At 35.8% G+C, this 23,630-nt stretch overlaps 1 protein-coding gene across 1 annotated transcript in view; it reads right to left on the bottom strand.

Annotated features, from left to right (window-relative positions):
* The window catches only part of ZNF407 (zinc finger protein 407), a gene marked incomplete at both ends in the record, with an annotated part of 307,878 nt that overhangs the window by 69,704 nt on the left and 214,544 nt on the right, over positions 1-23,630 (bottom strand). The gene's annotated exons all lie outside the window — the stretch shown is intronic.

Below are 23,630 nucleotides of genomic sequence, written 5' to 3'. Positions count from 1 at the left end.
AAAGACGTAGTCTCCAAAATTCTTTGCTATTCTGAGCACTACTGATGTCTATATAGTCATACTACTCCCCCTTTTCAGAGCACTGCCTGTCTAAAATACAAATATGACTGGGTATACAGACTTAACCCTTTTTTTCCCCAAGGACAGACATTGTTTTTATGCCAACTGGACTGCACATTTTGCTGAAGACAATCATCACTTGATCACTTCCTGCACTAAACATCTGTCTTCCTCACACAATAGTATTTAAATTCAAACCCATGATATACATCCTCTATACTAGTATGACACTTACGCAGCACAGTCAATGCTGAACTCTTAACTAGATCCACACTGATAATATACAGCTATAATCCTGCTTCAATTAAAAACATATTTCAGCGCAATATAAGCCCAGAATATGACAGGTGCTCTACACATTTTAATAATGCAGATCCAGAGTTCTGCCTTTGCTAAACATGTATCAGTAAAGTGGTGTCAGAATTTTACTTTAAATAAATAAAGACTGATCATATTAAGATAAAATCCTGCATAACCTAAATGTATATTAATAGTAGCAACCCAGAAACTGATGGCAATCTTTATACTCCAGATAAAAATCTGTGAAGCTGTTTCTACTGACTTCAGTTTTTTAAAAGCAAAGGTGCTTATTCTCTCCAGGTAAAAGAAAATACACGCACACACAAAAAAATCAATATGCAATACCAAACTCTAATGAAAATGCTTAACTGGTTCTAAATATTAGCTTACTAGGAACATGGTATATGATTTTTGTGGCTACTAAAGTCAAGTTAATTTACTTTGTACTTAAAAAGTTAATCCAGGAAATAAGACAAAAGTCTTATTGTATCAGAAAAAATGTTCTGAAAGACTAAAATGTTTATTCTTGATTTTCATGTCATGCAATTTTGTTTTGAATCTGAAAGTGAAAGACTGCTGAACTACACATTCAGCACAGGTTTTCCCAGTAGTCTGTTACTGAAAAAGAACATTTATGTTTCTGCAAATTTCAACATCTTAATAATATGATAGATTCATATTTAGTATTATTAACAAAATCCGGAAAGCTGCCATCTGGAATTTACTTGTGGCCCAAATTTGGGTCTGTCAAACTATGTAGTAAATGTAATATACGACAGTGGGGATATTCTGAAAAACAAACTTGTTCTCATTTCTAGCAAGGTTATTGGAAATATTGCTCTTCAGTACTAAAACTACACACATAGCATGTTAATTCTGACTTCTAAGTGACTAGTTGAGATAAGCTCACACAAAGACAAGTTTAACAGGGCGTCAAAGGAACACCTTTATTGCACGTAATTAAACACAAGGGCTAGGCAACTACATTCAACTGGAAGATGAATATTTAAAGGTAAATACACTCAATCTGCCTATAAAAGGATGAAAAGCTAAGGCCACTTACAAAGTATGTAAATTCTTGGCAAAACAAAGAAGAAACAAAATCCTGTGTGTATGTAGCTCTTGCTGGAAACCTTTAACTTAATATTCTGCTTCAGCTTTTGTTCAAGGCCTAGAAACACATAATCCTTTACAATTTGGTTTTGCCATATAATATCCCTGCTCAAAATGTGTAAATACTGCTCTGAGTGTTAAATCAGGGAATATAAAAACCCTAAAGTATGCATCTCCCATTAGAAAATACTGATGTGTTGGACTTAGGACTTTCCTGACTGTTTAGAAACTGGAGTTAATTTAGAAATTGAGTTAATTGAGGATGTTGCTGGTAACTCCCACTTTTGCTGCATTAAATAGCAAATGCACTCCTTAAGCATTGAATGGCTACTAGAATGCCTTTTAAATGCTTTTCTGAATGTGTATGAACTTGTCTTATGTATCCACAACCATGTACTTACTTTCAGATAAGTAGGCAATGGATAGATGTGATTGTTTGGAAAATAAGTTTTTACTTTTCAAAAAATACAGGTACAGGCTCTTATGTCTGTCAAGGAAATGACTAAATGACTTAGTCTATTACTGTAAATCAAAAATTATCCTTTTCAAGAAGAGGAATCAACAAATACAATTATTATTCAAAAAAAAAAAAAAAAAAAAAGAAAAAAGGCTGAGCATCTGCCTGTGCAAAGCAGTCTCTAGCTTAGGTTTTTACTACTGCAGCAGAAGTATGTCTTGGCTTATAAGACTCTAAGAATTTAAGTACATAGGTAACAAGAAAAAACATTATACAAAGCCATTAAGGTGTAGAGCTACCAGGACAGTTTCATAGCTTTAATAGCAGAATCATTGTGACAGTGATGTGGCCAGAACGGTCTTTAAAATTGTGAGCTGACTTGGTTGGATAGAGGAGAGAACCCATCCATGTAAAAATTACTTTTACACCAGTTTAATTCCATACACATCAAATTACGTTTCTATAATACAACTATAGAAAAAATGCTTCTCAGCAGAAAGAGTGAAACTAGTATGCATTTGAATGGATCCAGAATGAAAAGTGAAAATGATTGTCATGCTGAAGTAGTAGTACTCATTAAAAACAAAGGAGCAAATAAAATGAAGCCTTCTTCATCTCAAAGAATACACTAAGTATAATTTCTTAATATAGCTAGAAAGATGATTCTTATGGAAAGACATGAAGATACTTTACACTCCTCATATTAATATATTATGTTTTTTTTCCCCTCAAAGCATGTTCAGGAACATGTTTCCTCAAGCGGTAATGAGGTTCGGGTAAGAAGTAAAGCCATGGTCATAGATTCCTGGAACTGATCTTTCTCAAGTAACTAACTCGATTACAATTGATTCTGAGGCTACATGAAAATAGTCAGTCTTCATTCCCTCGCACACAGTTAAAAGTACCCAGGCAGTGCTTTTGATGATAAATCTTTTGTTTTCCAAACCAATTGGAATTGCTTTACATAAACAAGTATCAATCTGGCAGAAATATTTTGGACCTTCTAGTTTCAGGGAGAAGCAAAAACAGAAGCTGTGGTACACAGCCAACCACAACATGAGACAGAGTGAGTGATCTCACCAGTACACAGAAACACCATCTCAGAAATTTAGGAATAAAAAAACCTGCTTCTAACTCTTCGTCTGTCCAAAACTTCTCCACGTGTATACACATATATTTGTATGTATGCATGTATGCATGTAATATATACAACACTTCTACTTGTTCTTTTCAGAGAATTAAGAGAACGACAAAAAGAAATTCAGCCCAAATTCACTTAAATACATAATTCTACAGCAAGTAAAACTTGAATACTTCAAAAGAGAAAACAATGCCCTGCATAAAGCCCTCTATACAGTTTTTTTTTTTTTTTTTCTTCCATTTTTATTTAATTTAACAGGGGATGTTGTGGTGGGGAAAAGCATGCAGCCCTAATGACTCGATTACAAGAGAATATTAACGGAGTAATTCGGATGATGCAATTTTATAGACCACTATTTCACTTTAAGTTCTCGTGCAAAACAGCTGATATACTATAAAGTCTTACACTGGCTTATTACACACTAAATTTCTTACCTGAACAAGTTCTAAAATTAAAAAAAAAAAATCTACTTGGATGTTTTATTACCTGATACAATAATACGAACAATACAACTCAACATAAAAAAAACCCCAAACTCTAAAATAACAAACCAGCGAATTAACAAGATGGTGAAGATAAACCAAACTGTAATAACAAATAACTGTAGTACTGACTTCCATCTAAAATCAGGAAAATACTTAACGTAAAGCTGAATGGCTGCCTGTTTCAGCAGGCACTACCAGTGTGCATACATCCTGCTTTGCTCAAAGATACTACAATCACCTACAATATCAATATATTAAAACTTTAAAAAGTCAGACAGAGTTCAATACAATAACATATACTGCAAGAAAATGTTGCAACACAAACTAACACATGATGAATACCAGGAAAAGGAGTCATGATATGCAATGACTCATTAATCAACAAGACATAAAAATAACCACAAAGCTGTAAAGGAAGTTTATGGGCCATGCTACACTTATGTCCTAGTGAAGGGCATAAGCAAATCTAATACTGATTATTAACAAAACCGATCTTTCAAAGAGTATTTGCAAACTTGGATAATAATAATCATAAACAGGTCACCTAAATTCACCAGTGATGAAATTATAGAAGAGTGCACAGAGTAATAAATAAGACCTCAAAATAAAAACCAAATCACACTGTTCCACTTAGAGCTAATATGTTGTTGAAGGGGGTTCACAACTGAGTTGTCTGTTTCTAATAGCTTACTAACAGAGCTCTCCAGAAGTACTGTGTTCCTATGGAGTACCACCTGATCCAGAGAAAAGCTCTCCTGGAATAGCTAAGGGCTGCAATCACAGTTCCCACGTATTTAAAGAGTACACTCCTTCATTTTGGAGGAGCATGAATACAATTGGTCACGAAAAGACATTTTTTAACTCCAGTTAGAAAGTTTCTCTATCATTTTCCAGTGATACAAAAAATGTGTCTATATAGAAACCAAGTAGGATTTAAAGGAATGAGAAAAGCAACCATCATAGTATATCAAATGTAAGAAAAATATGGAAGACAGAGCATGAATCTCTACTTAGTCTTTATTGAAATGATAAATGAAATTGAAGCAGTCTCAGAAGACTTGGGTTATGGAAAACACTATCTGAGATCAGCTGCCTGGAAAGTACGTTGAAAATGTTGGTAAACTCTGTAATTGTATATTCAGCTGAAAGTTTGTCAATGGTGCTTTCTCTTACTAATTCAGGATTGCTGGTTAGATCAAATGATGTTGTGTTTGTATGCCAGATGTACGACGTCCGTCTTTGCTGCAGTGTCAGTAACATAATATATCTGAAATAATCACACACAGCAGTTTTCTGTATCTCCTACACCTTTATTTTCATCAGGCACAGTGTGACTCACAAAGTCTGAGATCATTTCTTACTTCCTGCTTGCATGAGCTCAGGAAGACCTGTTTAATTTATCACCAAATAAAGGCACAAATTGCTGGTGCTGGTGATTCTGGTATCAGCCTGCAGTTGCTAGAGTGAGTAACTTTTTTGGGTTCAAATGACAATGCCTACTTTTCAGTATTGCTCTTATTGACCAAGTAATGTCTGATTACTTCGTAAAACTCCTCATAAAACATTATCCTTGGATCAAGCCAAACACAAAACAGTCACATGATTTCATTTTAGAAACCAGGATATTATATTTCTTTCCATGATTATATCCTGAAAAGCTAACCACGTTCAGCTTTGGATTTATTATGCATACAAAACTGAAATATAAAAATTAATGCCAATCAGTATTTAAAAACAATTTTTGCCATACCATACTAATGAAAGCATAACATCTCCACAGAGGACATATTGTTTGGGTGAATGACAGTACAATAGCTATGTGCACCCTGTGCAGACAGAAAAGACTTGGCAAGGATTCACAACATAGACAAAAGAATTGTTTCAAGGACATGACGCAAAATAACCTGAAGTTATGAAACAAAAAGACAGAACTATGGAAGACCAATCTAGAATAGCATTTCTCAAGCTGGAATGGGCAAAAATGAAATGAAGTATCCTCAGAGCTGCTGTTTCTGACTATTTTTATTATTGTTTTTTTAAATCTCTGGACTTGGTATTTCACAATTTGACATAAAATCACTGGAGTATTCACAACTATAGAGGTATAGACAATGGAAGAATAAGTGCGGCATCTGGTCTGAAAATTGAGTTACCTTCTTTTATTTCTTTTGTAATTATATCTGTTCACTGAAGAGCTGCTTTACTTACCACTTGTGAATGTTTAAAGTCTGTTACGTTTCGGAAAGCAAGAGAGTATTAAGAAGGAGAAGTATGGATTGTGAGACAAAAGATTTAAATTCATCTCCAGTTGGTTCACCATGACAAAGAGCCTAACAAAATTGTAACACCCTCTAACTGGTATAAGGTTTATTTCAGAGGTTCACTATCATTATAGAAAAGAAAAAAAAAAAAAAAAAAAAAAAAAAATCACATAAAAAGGTCAGACTCTGTCACTATTACTCACATTAGGCACCACCTTAACTCAACATGCCTCAATGAAAAATTGAAGTCAAAATAATCTGACACATAATGGCAAAATGCCCTTTATCTACCTCATACATCTATGAACAGACACTCATATTATCACATTCATGCTTTTAACTTTATTTTCAAAGACAATGTAGTGGACCCAATTCTTTAATTCTTTTCAAGCAATTTTAAACTGATCTTAATTAATGGCTATCAGAGGAACTATTCCTGACTTATAAGGCTGAAGGACTACATTAGATCCAAGTACCTATGCCTGATGCTAAGAAAAACAACGCTGGAGTAATGCTTAATTGAAATGATTGTATTTCTAGATCTAATGAAGTAAGTTTTGTCAGAGAGATTGGAATGATGGTTATAAATGTTTAAATTACAACTCGGATCCTCCTCCTAAGTTCTGATCTGAAACGTTCAGCATAAAAGTAGTAAATATTGTCTGGTTGTTATTTTAGTCACTCTTAAAGTATTGATTTTATACTAAACATAAGGAAATTACAACCTTAAGGTGAAACCAATGTTTTTTCTCAAGTTTACAGCCAAGTCAGTAGAAGGTTTGTTTAAAAAATCATTCATAGTATATATTGACAATATAATATATCTCTTAATGATCAAACACAAAGGAAAATATAGGTGCACTTTACTACATATGCACATAAAAAAAGTATTATACATGACTGTTTTAAAATGGTATGTTTTAAGTGCTGGGATATTAAACATTTAATAATTTGGCAATTTCTTTCAAAGACAACTATTAAAATTAAGGGGGATGAGGCCAAATGTCAACTCTACTGAATTCATGCTGGGTATGGCAGAGAAGACATAAAGGGGGAAAGAGGACTAACGAATTTCTCCATTTTCCTGGATGAGACAAAGACCAAATGTCTCCCTGCATAAAACAGCTATGTTCAGAGCTATTCAACCGCAGGCCACCTGCAGCTAAGGGTTCTTTCTGATAATAATGTGATGGAATACTCTCTGTCCTTCCTCCCACCCAATCCCTCATAACAAATGGCCCAGTTTTAGGAGATATTTTGATTTCACATTTGCCACATCTATTTCTGAGGAATTTCAGACAATGAGGAAAACTCCACTCATGCTCTCCCATTCATATAGTCCATTGGGATTCAGAATCACCTATCACATATATATTTTTTGAATGAAGGCCAAAGTTATTTAGCAACAACCATTAATGCAAAAGGCAGCATTCAACGCTAATGTCCTTTACTAGTAAATCTAGGTATGAAATAGCACAGATAGGGAAAATGAAATTCTAGATTTGGTTCTGCCAGTGACCAAGATTGTTAGTAGAATTTCTGTATAGTCTTTCTTGTGGAATGCCACTGTCAGTAGCAAACTGTACCAGAAATAAGCAAAGCACTTCACTTCTTTTCTCTGAAACAGCAGTGCACATTCCTGTATATGTTCCCCTATTTCACTCCTAACACATGTGGCTGCTGCATTTTTTAAATGGAGCCCTATCTGGCATTTCCACTTCCTTTCGCCATATTAATAAAGGCACTGCATATTAATTTATTTGTCTTCTCCATAGAAAACCAGATATATTTCTATCAAAACAATGCCCTACATTAGAGGAAGACTAGCCCTTCCAAAGGCAGCAGCTTTGCCTCACAATCTCCTATGTAAGCCTGAAATAGACCTCCATCCACAAATGCAGGTCTGAACTGTGAGGGTCCAGTGCAATTCAATGGGAAGCTGGGCATTTAAAAGATAAATTATGTACCATGTTTATAGAACTGGACTTGACTTGTTCTGCACCTTATTTCCTCTCTTCTTTTATTCTCCCTTCCTCTGCAGAGAGGCTTGAGATTCAATCTAAGGCTTGAGATTTTCTAGATTATTTCTAAATTATATTATTCCTCTACTCCTGAAAGATGCTATATATATATGTACAGATAGTATCTATCTGTACATACATACACACAATATATATGTATAATATAGTGTGTGTGTGCATTTATATATAAATATATATATATATATATATATATATATATATATATATATATATAAAGGCCTGACAGGGAAGGTTTGTATACTGAAAATATACAAGACATTTTCATGCATTGCACAAAGTCTACTCCTTCACTCCACCAGAATTCCAACCATTTACTTTAAGACTCTTACTTCCTGATTTCTATGAAGTTTGTCACTGACCAGAATTTCTGCAGACTGTAGATTAGTTTATGAACTATATTAGTTAATAACTGCATTTCATGAAAAACATAACCTGCTATTTAGCATCTGTATAAAAATTTCCTCTGTACCAAATTATACTTGCAAACGAATATGCAAAAAATCTTATGTACTTTGAAGCAAACAGGTTGCAATTCACACAATCTATGACAGTAAGGCACTGGAACATGTTGCTCAGAGAAGCTGTGGTGCCCCATCCCTGGAGGTGCTCAAGGCCAGGTTGGATGGGGTCCTGGGCAGCTGAGCTGGTGGGGGACATGGGGTGGGCTCTGAGGTCCCTCCCAACCCAAACGATTCTGTAATTTAAACCTTAGAAGCTATCACCATTGTAAGTGATAGGACAATAGTTCAGGCAATTCCTCAACCAAGGCCAATGTGACTTCAAAAACACTTTTACTGGTAACCCAGCTTCTCTTGCAGGAACATAAATGCCAACTTGAAGCCTCTAAACACTGATTGCAAGTGCTCAGCAGCAGAATAAACAAATAAATCGCTAAACAAAGAAAACTCAACAAATTGGCTGTAAGGATCAAGCACGCAAAATAAGCTGCTGAGAAAAAACAATGCATGAGCTGTCCACAAAATTTGATAATCAAAATTATATGAGATGACAGATATTTCTTTTGGCCTGAATATCTGTAAAGAACTTTTGAATTTTAAGCACTTAAGTCTCCCAGATAAAACACATGTGAAGATAGTTGTGTTGGAGCATATATATTAGTTATTCAAATTACAGCTGTAAACAATTATAGGCTATTTTATTTACTCCAAAACCAACAAATATTTTTAAAGCTGCACTTAAGACAAATCTAAACATACTCCATAAGTAATATACAGTTTATTTACAAAAAATAATTGCCTTAATGCCTGCTGTAGCAAAATCAAGAAGAAAATTTTAGAGGAGGATAGGATGTAAACTGTGCTTTTGATCAGGGACCACAAAATGCTCATATCTCAGCTTCAATCACATATAATCGCACAAGATTACTATAGAGTGGAATTATGATTACAAAATTGTGATTTGGGTTACATACACACACATAGGAGTGGGACCTTCCCACCTCTGCCTGCAGTACCCAGAACCAGAGCAATGAAAGAAAGATGGGGACAAACATTCTTGAAAATCATGATTGCTCTTTCCTTTTTAAAGCTCAAGGAAGTGTTGGGACAGATGCTGCAACTCTTACAAGTGTCTCTTGAAAAAAAAAATAATACTGAGACAGAGATGACATTTACTTTCCTTCATTCATGATTTTATCAAAAAAACCCTAAGATCTAGCTGTTAAGATGGAGGAGGAATTACAGATTAATTAATCAGGATTTTTAAAAGTGCACTTAGCACAATGGATAAATTTTAGTCTGAAGATGATACAGCTCAAAATTCTAATAAAGGATGAAATCTGAGATATAAAAATGAACAATAAAATCACATACTTTATATCACAAAAACAATAAAAGCCAACTGCTCTGTAACATTCCAGTCAATATAGCAGTGCTATCAAATTTATAACTTTAGTAGAAAGGATCAAGGAAGTCTGAATAAATGATTTCATTAAGTACTCTAGCAAAGAATATTTGAGGAACTGTGGGTAAACAGAAATGCAACTTGTTAACTGAAGAAATAATACCGAAGAACTGTTAAGAATTAAATGCCAGGGCATGTTCTACAGACCTCTGGGGGCAAGTACAATATTTACCCAACAACAAGGTATCCACACGTCCCATATGAGGGGCATCACATACACTATGCGGGGTGGTGAGCAAGGCTGAGTGGGGCTGGCAATACTTATAGCCTCCTCCCAAAAACCTCTCACACTCTGAGTATTCCACAGAAGGCACTTCTCCCTGCCCCTCTAATAAGTAGGTAACACTCTGGAGATTTTAGCCAGTGGCTTCCAACAGCACCAGCTTTGCTTTGAAGCACAAAGGCCTTCATACTCTCACTTCCCCACTGCACAGCAGATGGGCCAGAGGCAAACCCGCTCTGATGCAGGGGCTGCACTGCTGCACTAATGTGATGCAGTTCCCTGCTTCTTTGGGGACTGCTAGCCCAGGCTAGCCCCTTGGTGCTGCAGCTTTGAAGTTCCCACACTCTGGTTTTAACAGCCTGGATTCAGCCCCCGGGAGCGCTCTGCAACAGGCTCCCAAACAGTGCCTATTTCCATCCAGGGCAAAAAGAGCTGACACATGGGCACCTCTAATCACACATGCCCTCAACCCTGCCCCCAAAGAGCAATAAAACTGTATTGCTGCCACTTACAATCACCAGTGCAAATTTCATGCTCAAAACAGAGCTTTTTTTCTATTTCCCATTCTGATTCTTGATGAAACATTTCGCTACCTGAATGTTTTTGTAACTAGAAGTATGGTGATTTCAAAGCTATTTTGCTTTTATACCTTCACTCCCATCTGAAATAACAGGTAGCAATTTCTGGCTCACGTTGGCTTTTTTCACACAGAGATATCAGCAAATAATACCTTCTGCCCTGGAAGTTGCAGGCGCGCTCTGCAGTGCTGCTGCAAACACACATGGTGCATGCACAAGGTGTTCAAGACAGCGTTACCATATACGAATCCTAATCCGATGGACCACATCGTATCCTGTATCTGAAGATCAGTGAAAAAGCCTAGGGAATGCGAGCAGAATTTGAATTCTAAGAATTGCTTGCACTCTTGATTTTACTTGCTACTATGCATAGATGCTATAAGGAGGGCCAGAATGCCGCACTGGCCATTAACACGAGTAATCATTCCGTGAGCTGCAGCCTCCAATTACCTATTTTCTTCCTTATCCCCTAGTTTTATATCAAATTTGTGTGTGGTGAGGTCTATAATAAATTAATTTTATTTACTCGGAGAATGATAATGATTTAAGCAATGCAGTCCTCTCATGGTTATGCAATCTAAGATAAATATACGGCTTTGGTTGTGTATTACTGGTACTAAAGTTTAATTACATTATGAATTAATTCCACAAAATCATTTGTTAAAATCAGTTAACAACCTAACATATCAACCATTACCTGAGGTAAGCACCAATTTTGGGGGTGAAGGCTTTATAAACTATAACAAACAGTTTGCAGCAGCGATATTTAATTTTTAAACAATGAAATAAAGTGTTTGAAAACCCTTCTGTCACTGAGCTGCCACCCGGAGCTGCAGCCTGGAAGTCACTGATAGACACCACACAGCCGCAATGCTGTTGGCACCTGGCTGTGCAAAAGGTTAAAAACACGAGGACGAAAGGGGTGAGAGAGATGTAAAAAGGCAGGCAGAGCATGCTGCCGCTGAATGCGTGCCATTTCAGAGTCATAATTTAAAGCGATCAGAAGGGGGAAAAATGAAGCACAATAAAAATGGAAAATGTTAGATTAATGACACAGTCATTAAAATAAAAAAGGTGGAGTTATATGAGGAATGGATCTTATTTGAGTTATTGAAATTAAACAAGTTATTTTAACAATCATTTTAAAAATCACATTTTACTAAGCTCAACGGAGGAAGGCAAAAAAAAAAATAGGAATCTTCATGGGAATATTTCAAATTGTCACTGGTTTTAAAACAATGATTTAAGAATTTCTCTTGTATCTTCCCTTTCGATTTTAGAATTTTAGTTGCCGTATATTATAATGGTATTTTAGCTATAAAAGTAGTTTTCCACTCACTGTTCTCTTGCCTTTCAAGGAGACAAACAGTTTTTCTTTCCTCTAAATGAGCACAATAAAATGGGTAAGCTGTCTGGGGAAAAGGAAGCCAGACAAACTGGTGGTATAAAGCTCCACAGAAAACTGCGGTACAGACAAGAGGCGATCTAAAGCATGTTTACTGTATGCCACACAATTCATTCTACCGGTCAGGTTAAAATAAGAGTTTCTAGCTGCTGAATTATCATCAGGTTCTGTTCAAAACCAAACCCATCGCTGCTGAGAAAAATCTGCATGCAAAACTAAACATAAAAAAAAATAGTCTTCTGCAGTGTGTATTCTTTAAACAGGAATTCTTAAAACATGGGGCTGGATCTGGCCCCCATTCCTCACAAACCTCCCTGTGCAAAGTCTTTGTACAACTGTATGCGTTTTAGTAGACTAATTTTCAGCACACCAGCAAGTATTTTTCCGTCTTTTTGAAAACCTTCTGGAAATATCAATAGAACTATCAGTTATATAGAAGTTGATATCGGGAGTCAGCTAAATGAAAAATAGAATAAAAATGCAAACTGGGGATGCATTTAGAAGAACCAAAGCTTTGCAAGATTTTCCTCTCCCTAGTTGATGTAAGCAAACCAACTGATTGTCTTTCTGTCAGGCAAATCTTGATGGAGATAAATGTAAAGGCTGGAGTGCACGCCTAATTTTTACACACAAGCTGCAACCAGACCATGGATTTATGCTTCAAGGCAACCAGATTTCTCGTGGCGTACACTTAAACAATGCTGTTGCACTCAGTCCATCTTGTTTAAACGTCTCTAAAACCAAACACAGGCTCTGCTCCCTCCTCCTCTCTGTCTAATTATATACTTTTTTGTTTGAAGAAGCGAGCCCTTTATTGCTCATAATTTCAGCTATCACTTGCTTGGGCACCTTCTACAGATCAATAGCATGTAGTTAAGTGGATGAAAAGGCTAAATGTGATTGTCATTTGCAATGCAAGGATGTGTGTTTTTTTCACCCTTAAGCTCTCAAGCACAGTGCTTGGGTTTCGTTTTAGAATGCAAAACTCCTGTTCCAGGTACATAGTAGCTGCACATACAAAGCCTTTTGTCTTAAATTAAATATCTGTCATTTTTTAAACCCAGAAAACTGGCATAGGTTATAATAAAAACTAGCACCCAACCTGTAATTTTACAGATTCCATTGCTGGTGGCCATACATCTTTGATGGCAAAACTACATTGGTTGTAGCGCCATAAAATCAATAAATATTAACCTTTTCTGACACTTTCTGCACGGATGCTTTATCAGTCGCTGTCAGGTGATAGAACAGGCAGTGATGTACTGTATTTTTCAGCCACGATTCCATACCAAACTAAGAAATCAATGCAGATTAGCAAGCCTTTAAATAGAAAAATTGCCAAAGAAGTTTTGGTTCTGATAAAAATTAAGCCAAATCATGAAAATACAGAAATTTGTCACATATACTTTCAGCAATGTATGAAACTACTTTACTTACATGGCAAAATGAGTGTGCTTGAATGCAATAGATGAAATAAAGTCAGTTTTAGGTTTCGTGATATATCTATTACAGGTTCTACCTTACAAAATTAAACCACCTACCCAAATTCCATCTCCCAATATCATCAGAAACTCAGTATCGCTTAGAAATTCACAGTCCTTACTTTGCTGAAGGACATTCATAACAGTTCAACACACTTAAAACCTCATTTCTGAACGATAAGAGTGAAAAATAAAAGTTTACCAGAAAATGAAAATAAGCAATTTAAGTTATCACCTACCTCATGTAACTGGAACAATAACCGCCTTTAGTTCTAAGCATCTTAGAAGCCTAAAGCTTTCAATTGTTGGAACACATCTCGCTCTGTACAATCCATACTGTAGCAGAGGGTAATGTTTCAGCACAACACAACAACATGCAGACTGGTAACTTGGCCTGGCTCTATTTCTTTCTATTCTCAACACTGCAGTTTCTTATACCCAAGACTGTACTTCCTCACCAGAACTTCAGAAATCGTGTTTGTTTATTCTTTCGAAAACTTTAATTATAAATATAAAAGAATCAGATAACGTGGGCTTTCCAAAACAAATTAGACTTACTAAAAAAAAAAGCTTAGAATACGTCCTCTAAACACTCTTAAAAAAAAAAAAAAAAGAAACCTGGTAGTAAGTATGTGACCTATGCCTTTAAGTGCTAATACTTGTCCACTTACATTCAGAAATACATGAAAAATGAGGACTATAGTTTGGTTTAACTCAGTCCGTATAGACAAAGTCTACTAGAAATTCTCTCTTTCTTCTTTAAATCTACTTCCACGATTTTTTCTCATGTAAGTGTATATGTAACAATTACCACTTCCTGGAAATATGAGAGAGAATGTGAAAAACTAAAATAGTAAAACAAAACAGCTGATAATAATGCTTACCAATATTTAGACATGGATATCTTGTGAAGCCTGTGAAACGGACACAACCACATTCAGAAAAACAGAACTGCTTTGAGAAATGTAGTGTAACGCTCTGTTATGTTAGTAAGACTTAAATTCAAGTGTATTTAGAGCTTTACAAAAACACATTACATTTTAAACTAAGGTACAATTTCTTTCTATAACAAACCTATTTCTACATTTTCCAAGAAGGACACCCATTTTTCTGCCCATCGGCATCAGAAGAAATCAGACCACAAATACATTGATTTTCTCCAAAAAATACTAGAGTAAATAATTGAAACATCTTAGTTTACCTCTTTAACATTTTTATGAAATAAAGGTATTTATTTTCAAAATTCTTATGAAGTAAAAACAGCTGCACTTTTAATTTAAGCAAAGGAAAAGTATACAGACTGATAAAAAAAAGTTTTGTGAAAATTCCAAACAGATCATAGAATGACAGAACAACTTGGGTAGGAAGAGCCCTCCAAGCCCACCCCATCCCATGCCATAGGTATGGCTGCCCCCCATGAGCTCAGCTGCCCAGGGCCCCATCCAACCTGGCCTTGAGTGCCTCCAGGGATGGGGCACCATAGCTTCTGTGGGCAGCTATTCCCTCCCCTTTCCATTTCTAGCGAGAAGATGATAACAGAGCTGAAATACTTTCTGAATGATTTGTCCCAATCTCTCCACTCAGCACACATCAAAATATCATTAGTTCTCTCTGCTTTCCTGAGATCCTCAAACACTTTACTTTGCTCACAAGTTGTATTGATTTACTCTCTGTGTAGCAAGTATCCCCAACCTGACCAAATCCTTCTGCAATTGATGCCTCCCTTCCACTGTCCTCTTAGAAGTGTTCTGAAAATATCTACATTACAAATACATACCCTGAATCTAAAATCTATGTTAAATAAAAAATGTTTCCCTAAAAATTTTCAGTGTCTCTTGAGACAACTAGATGACCAAGGTTTTATCTTTCCCCCTCCCCCATCAATAAATAATTTCATCTCAAAAGTTCCCTCTGAATGCTATCACTTCAAAATAAACCAATTCTTCTAAATCTTTGACAAACTTTGTTCAGAAAAGTTTTACCTGCTATTACTGTTTAGACTAAAAAGTACCATTTTGGCAAGTCACAAAGGAGGTTGAGACATAGCTTAGATTGCCATACGATAGTCTTTTTAACATTTTAAGCATGTTGATCACCTCTGCAACACCATTATATTCCTAAAAACCATACAGCAACAAACTATTTTCAACATACACTGGTTGATAAGGAAATTCCAGTTTCTGAAAAAAAAACCTAGGTTTCTAAAATTCTAAGTTGAGAAGTAGTCAATCCTTCTAGTACCTAAAAAAATCCTCTTAAGTAGCGTGCAGAAATTTGTCCAGCAGCTTTGCTCCCAGTGTCTTGCACTACTACTTCTCACAGCCCATATCTCTACAGAAGCAGCAATGTCTTTAACCCAGTATTGCGGAGCTCAGTCAGTAATTTGTATTATCTGTGGCCCAAAAGTTTTCATTTATACTCAGGTTCCCATGCGATTTACATGAAAACTGCATTCACTTCAAGCTCCTTTCGTATTATCAGTGAATACTATATGAAAGTCAGACTGCAGTGGCTCAGAGAAGGAACACATCTGTATTAGATCTGCAGCAGTTTTTGTACAGCTAATTTCTTTGATGTTAGATATTGATGAGCATGCACTGTTTCCAATAAATGCAAGACCTGAATAAAATATCTTAAATTCAGAAGATGTACATTTATCTTCCCATTTAGAACCAGGGTTTATAAACTAGTTGACACTTTGGGAGTTAATAGAGATAATATCTGCCTCTGTTTTTTTGACATGATTCAAGAATTACAGAGAGTCTGCATGCAATGTATTTACATGATGGTTTCATACCATGCTCTTCTATGTTCACCAAGAAACTGAAACAATCTTTCTTCTGTGAGACTTCTATCTATCTTCATTTCCTTTAGTGCAAACAGTTACAGACAAGCTCCTCTTTGAATTGATAATTTTTTAGAGGTCATTCAGCCCATAATTTCAGGTCCTAGTCACTATCCTGATGGTCCTTCTTAGGAAATTGGACCCAGTGGGAACGTTTTTTCCTTCTGCTTAGTCTATGGGTCAGCATTTTCCTTCCCTTGTACTTCTTAATTCCCTTAAGTGGCAATTATTTAAGGCACAGTTAGAAAAGGTGCAATCTACATTCATCCAATAAAACCTAAATATTAAAAAGGACAGAAAAATCCAGCATGGTTACTAAGGATATATGGGAGTGCATTTAGCATTTGAAAGGTACCAAAGACCTGGTAAATGAAAAGATGGGAAAAATTATGAAGAACTATTGGAAGTAAAGTAGAAATTAGAAGAAGTACAAAAGAACACGTGTACCAGACAGACAAGGCATCCCTGCTTGCAAAAGGTCAAGATCCAAGATGCCACGTCAAGAAATTAATGGAATGTCGGTGCAGCATATGTTGGATCAATGAAAGCAAACAAAAAGAAAGCCCAAAAGAAATCTTAAAAATCAGCATGGAATGCCAATGATTTGTGATTCATTGGAGCAATTACTGTTGAGGGCTCTTCTCCTCACTAATGACTTGATCTAGTAAAGTACACAAGTAATGCTTGATTCAGTCCTTCTGTATCTAACATTATCCACATATATTTAAACATTTCTGATTGCAAAATTACTTAATATTATTTTTTCCATTTTGTGTAGCAGCAAAATTTTCTGATAAACAATTCTGTAATTAAAAAAAAACAGAAAATTGAGACAATGGCTTACAAGTAAATCAAAAGAGACTTGCATATAATAATCATTTAAATGATTTATTAGGAGCACACTCTTTCTGTGCATGTTGTTGAGATGCTGGTAGCACCTCAGATGCAATAGCAAATTTAGTGCCCACTAAATAACGAATAGCCACATTGACAAAGGCCAACAGGTGGTGGTATTATGTAGGCAAAGTGAACTCTGGTATATCGTCACACTGAAATATAGTGTGCTCTCAGGTCTTGCAAGTACATTTTAGTTCAATCCTCCAAGTAATCACAGAATAATAGAATCACCAAGGTTGGAGAAGACCTCTAACATCATCCAGTCCAACTGTCCACCTATCACCAATATTTCCCACTAAACCCTGTCCTTCAATAATTCGGTTGTAATAGGGATATGCTTATAAAACTCTCTATAGATATTTATATTATACATACACAGGGGTAAATAAATTCACAGCACATTTCAATAATATTATATATTACATTATAAATAAGCATTTCCATTCTCCAAGTTGCATCTTACACCTTGTGTTTGCCTTAATAAACACAATTACTGAGAGCTTTCTTAGGAACCCAGCATAACTTCCCTGGATGATACACTAAGAGATCTACTCTTAAAAGGATTCCTCCTCATAGGAAAAGAAATTAAATTTTATAATTTTATGGGTGGACAGTCTCCAGACTTCAAAACATCCTGCATAACTCCTGCACAATATACATCTTTATTTTCTAATGCTTCTGCAAAGTTCATCATTTTTTATTTCAAAAGTTTTCTTGATGAGCCTAATGTATTGCTTCTTATGTTTATCTCAGAATTTTTATATATTAATATTTGAATACAAGTGTTTCATATTAATACTTAGATTTGCCACATACCAATATGCATAGCGTTTTTTCCTGGCAGAATTCAATACTTTGCCTTCCTACATCTGCTACCTCATCTTAAGGGACTTCTACTTCTCTAATTTAATATTTAAGCCTTGCTTTAAAAGTTTTATGTTAGGATATTCTATTTTTAGCAGAAAATAGCCAATAATACATCTCGTGTTCTTCATGAAGGTTTTAATATCTATCAGTGTAATTACTCCAAGTAATACCTTGGAGTAAGATTACCTCCTTTTCATTAGCAAATCTGACATCCCTGCAAAGGCAACAGTCTTTGTGAACACAAGTAGGGAAGCAGTATGTGGCTACCAGCATCATGCAATGGATAACAAATAATTTGCAAAGCAGACCTCTATCTGTCTGATGATCTTTTGAGGGCAGATACAAGGCTGGCTTTAGGACTCGACACAGGAATGTGTTCTGATTTTTGGGTGTTTCTGTGCGGAGCCAGGAGTTGGACTTAATGATCCTGAAGGGTTCCATATATTCTATGATCTTATGATTCCAAAACTGATGAGAATTTCTGTTCTCATCTTCTGCACAGCTGGCACCCAGGTCAGGCAAATTGTTCCTTCCCCAGGAACAGGAAAGCACAAGGAAGAGCGATAGGAAAGCAGACATGAGCTATCACAGAATCCTATCCCCCAGATTATTTATTTAGACACAGGCAAGGAAAATCTAACAGGTCACTCTGGAAGAAAATTAGCTACCTATAACAAATTGGGATGGTCCTTCAGAGAATAAAGAGGGGCAGGAAACTCCCTGAGCAGGGGGATGTGGGCAGAAAGGCATTAACAGAATGTCAGATTATAACTATGAGTGTCATTGGTGCTATAGATTACAAAAAGTACTTGTGTAATGAACCTACAGCACAAAATCAAATTTTCTGATAGAAAAACAGTGCATGATGTGACAAACATAACCTTCCACTGATCAAAGGCAGTAAGGGAAGTTCCAGACTTCGGTCTAGACAAAAAATTTCCTTTTTCTTAAAATTATATCCCAAACATATTTTTCCTACTGAGATTCATTCCTTCACTCATTTGAGAATAGTGTTCACTTAATGCAGTATTACTAATGTTAACAGTGGTGGGTTTTTTGCATGTTAGATGATGTAATATTTGCATCAAAATACTTCAGCACTCTCATGTCACTCAGCAGCACTAAATGCTGACTCCTCAGGAAAAGCAGCTGAGGAACCATGAAATGAACAACAAAGGCCTTCTACAGGAGTAGCAAAAGCTACGTATTAGACAAAGAAAAAAAATAAAATCATATCTTTCTTCATGTCAGTGGCTACCTGGAAAGTACCAACTCCATGGTCATGACCACCAAGATAGAGACAGTGGCTAGGGAAATTCTTCCAGGCATACAATACCTCCTAACAGAAGACAGATATAAAAATAATCAAAATGACTCCCGTTTTAGTTTTTTTTTTTTTTTAAATGTAGATTAATTTTCCCTGAAACACAATAATACTTAATCTACATAGGTTACAAGGAACCTAGCTTTCTCCTTTACAAACAGCAAATCACTTATACTAGGTTTTTATTTCAAGCACACACTAAAATTATTATTCTTCACAAAAGAGGAAAGGGAGTGTCTGCCAATCAACATGACATGCTATTGAAAGACTGGCACTAATAGCTATGACAAGAGCAAACCTGTTTGAAGCAGAGCTGCTGCTGCTTTTCTTTTTCTATTTTTTTTTTTTAAAGGATATCAGCTATCAAAAATAATGTTTTATCTGACTACCAATCCAAGCAGTATTCCTACAGAAAAGGCTCCTACCTGATTTGCTTATATCTAGCAATGGCAGATTCTTAATATTGATTTAAATTACAGCATTTGAAGAATGTTTTATATAAACTGTGATAAAGACTAAGAGCAGAACTATATCAAGACAAAGTTTAATATGCTTTCAAATAAAATTGTTTATCCATTCTTTGGAGGCTTTACTTAATGTTTGAAATAAGTGTCTGCACAAGGAATTAACTGATTCGTATTTCCATGATTTCACCCATAGCATTCACTGAATTTATATTTCTGTGGCACGATGAATTCAGAGAATATAACAGTAAACAGAGACTATTATTTTATTTTTCCTAATTTGCTTCCAACTTTATACTTCCTACTAAAGAGTCAGAGGTTGTAAAAAGATAAGGGAAAAAATAAATTTGAAATAGAAAATCTCTAGAACACTGGTATAATTGATATATTATCAGTTTATGTGCGTCCAATTCACATTCTGAATAAGTCTGCAGTTTCCACTTGGTAATACAGTTATACCTTGATAAAAATCACATAATAGATCACACCATAACTTTTAGCAATCAATTTTTTCTCTTAATAATTTGATAAATGTAGCTGTCAAGTGGGATAAAGATCACAATTTTATTTGGGATTAACTATTTGAACTTTCAGAATTCCGTTCATGAATATTGCAACTGTTACAACTGATAGCATCACAATTTGGTCCCTTGTTGATGATGTAATCAGGTTGCAGCTTGCTGGTACGGCTTGCTTTCTCAAAAGGTAAAGAAATGGAAAGAGGAAAGTGTGGAGGCACAGCCTTTTGAAAACTGAACTTCAAAAAAAGTTCAAAAAATATTTTTCAAACTTATGAATAAAAGTGATTTTGCTGTAAACTTCTCTTTTTTCATTGTTCTCTGGCAAGAGCTAAAACTGTTCTCCTGAACTAAAAAAAAGAGCAGGAGGTAGGCCTGGCTTGCTGAACAGATGCTTAATTGACCTGTCGTTTTCATTTATGTCAAACTCCAGAAGCCAATAACAAAACAAGAGAATTGCCAAACAGAAGAGCAGAATTTCCTAGGAATTCTTCTAACACCTCTTAAAGTTAAAAATTTATCTGTTCCTATGCATTTGATTAAGAATTTAAAACTACATATCAGAGAGGAAGATATATCTATCAGATAGCCACAGGTACTTCAAGCTCAGAGAGAAGGAATTCAGTGTCGATGATGGGAATGTCATCTCCAAGAGGAAGACCATGCTGGAGAATTTACATGTGTCCTCAGCTATTCCAGCACCTACACACTTTAGATGCACAGGTGGAACCCTTACCAACAGGCTGTTTTAAGACTTAAGAGCAGAAAGGACTATCAGATAATAGCCTGATTTCTGGTGCATCAAAGCCCATTAAATTATCTTAAATGAGTATTGCAGTGTGCCCAGCAACCTCAGGCCTAACAGGGGAAATTTCTTCTGCTAGTTGCTGTCAGAGCTCAATCAAACTCATATTTAAGTGTTTGCACTTTGTTTCTGATTTCAATTTGTCTGACTATGCAGTCAGTAACTATTTTTTTTAGGCTTTTCTCAGCTAGATTAGGAGTAGCTCACGTCTGATATTTTCTCCCTGTGAAGCAACTCATACACTATAATCAAGTGTCTATCTATCATTTTGGTCATGAATTATGTAACTTTTCATGAGCACTAAGCCTTCAATCACCACGTAGGCAGCAAACTGCCAAAACACTATCATCATGATCTTTGTTCTGTGGATGCCCAACCCCAGAGACACCTATAATTTTCCACAGCAGCACAAGGCTCTTCCAAGCAGGCCCCAGAACAGGGCTACACAGCAAAGAGATGTGGCTCATGCTTTTCCTTCTGCCAGGATCCAAAGGAATAAGCAATCCTCCACCACTGCATACTCCCAGAGAGGCAGACACGCTCAGAGCATGCTGGATAATTTGAATGCTTCACAAGCATAGGATTGCTTTCAAGGAAAGAATGGATGTACCAAAGAATACAATAAATTCATCTGCCTGCCTTGATTTTTTTTTTTTTTAAATTCATGAGAAATAGTTCATGACTCCTAATTCTAAATTAGCAGAACAGCTCCAAGTTTTCTCTTCGATGTCTTAAGCAGTTCCATAATCACATAAGTGACTACAACAAAGCCTTTTTTAAGCAGAAGTTTTTTGCCTTGAACTATGTCAGCATTGCATCTAATTTGCACAAGGGGAAACTCAGAGAATAAGCCCATTATAGTAATGCAGAAAAAAATGGGTTATTCTGGTATCCCAGAGCAGCACTCATTCTCAAGGATCATGTTCACTTTTAATATGAACTACTTCCGCAGCACAGAAATGATGCAGAAAAAAAGCCTGATATTGTTGCATAACCTTCAACGTGATCAAAACAATAATTAGCAATCTGCTCCTCTTCTCTCCAAAGGACTTTTTGCATTGCAGCCAGTTTAATAGCCACTATGCAGTAGTGAGATGCCATGGTTTCTGCAGTGGAATAACGGAGATGTCAATCCATAGATATTTTTCTCTTTGGATATAAATAACGCATCATAATAGTATCATAATGCCTATAAGACAAAAGCTCCTAAATGGCATTTACTTCAAACTAAAATTATCACTACCAAGCAGTGCTGTTTGAAAGCAGAAGTAGTATTGAGGAAAGCAGCTGGAGAACCAATCTCTACCTTCTACCATAGGTACTGCTCCTTCTCTTGTTCCACTTGTCAAAGCAATGAGCAATTAATTTGGTTAGATACTGGAGTTTTGAACAAACAATGCACAGATTTTGAAGTTTTAGAAAAATGTCACTAGTTGTACCAGTGTCACCTCCTTCACATACGAGAAAGATATATTTGTCTATTGAAAGCATTTTAGTTGTTATATTATCGTGAGATTATGACAGTGAGAATCCCATAGTGTCTGGATTTAAGCCGAGTTCAATGTTCATTCATGTTAGTTAGAACTATGGCAAAATGCAATCAGTTTTCCGACCTATTTTAAAATTGGTATTCTGCCAACTGGCACTTTTTTGCACATCCAGATATTATCCACCATATGCTGACATGACCTGATGATTGGTTCCAAAATGAAGTGGTATACTTGGCAAATAGAAATATATGGTACAAATTACACACTGCCTCTAGTCAGGAAAGTAAGCAGCCATTCTGAGAAGAGTGAAAGGTTTTAAAATAACTTCAGCACACGCACTTGCATAGAGCTGAATGAAAGCTCCCTAGGTCATCTTCATCCCATGTATGTGACTCAAAAATTACGAGATAATTCCTTATAGAAGAAGATTCAAATCTGACAGAACAATACTAACAGCAAAACTTCAACAAAAGATTAATCTGCATATTAAGGAAGATTTGGCCCACAAAGCTTCTTCCTCCTCTGTTTGGGAAGAGTTTGTGAATTCCAAACACTTTCTTCTCACCATCTGTTCTTTCTTCCTCTCCTCTGACTTACCTATCCTCTCAGTGATGTCTAACTTATCTGCTTATCTAACTTATCCTCAATTAAGATAAGTTTCATTCAAGTTTGCCATTGTTCCTAGCCTCCTCCCACTAAACTGTTTTCTCCCATTTTTTTGATCCAAAAATTGATTTTGTTGCTCTCCTGTTTTGAACTTCACAATCTCTGCAATATATAAATACATTTTTCCTAAGTAGAAAACATCCCAAACTTTTAATTCTGCTCCTAAAGCAATATCCTTTTTTGCATTCCTCCAGGGATTTTCTCATATACGCTCTCCAGTGTAAAGCCTCAAAACATACACGGAAGTTATTGTTAGATCTCTGCTGTTCCATATTCTTATGCTAA

The sequence above is a fragment of the Tetrao urogallus genome (assembly GCF_951394365.1).
Source record: "Tetrao urogallus genome assembly, chromosome: 3".
Taxonomy (NCBI): Eukaryota; Metazoa; Chordata; class Aves; order Galliformes; family Phasianidae; genus Tetrao; species Tetrao urogallus.
The sequence above is the reverse complement of the archived record's forward strand: the minus strand, read 5'-3'. Positions and strand labels throughout refer to the sequence as shown.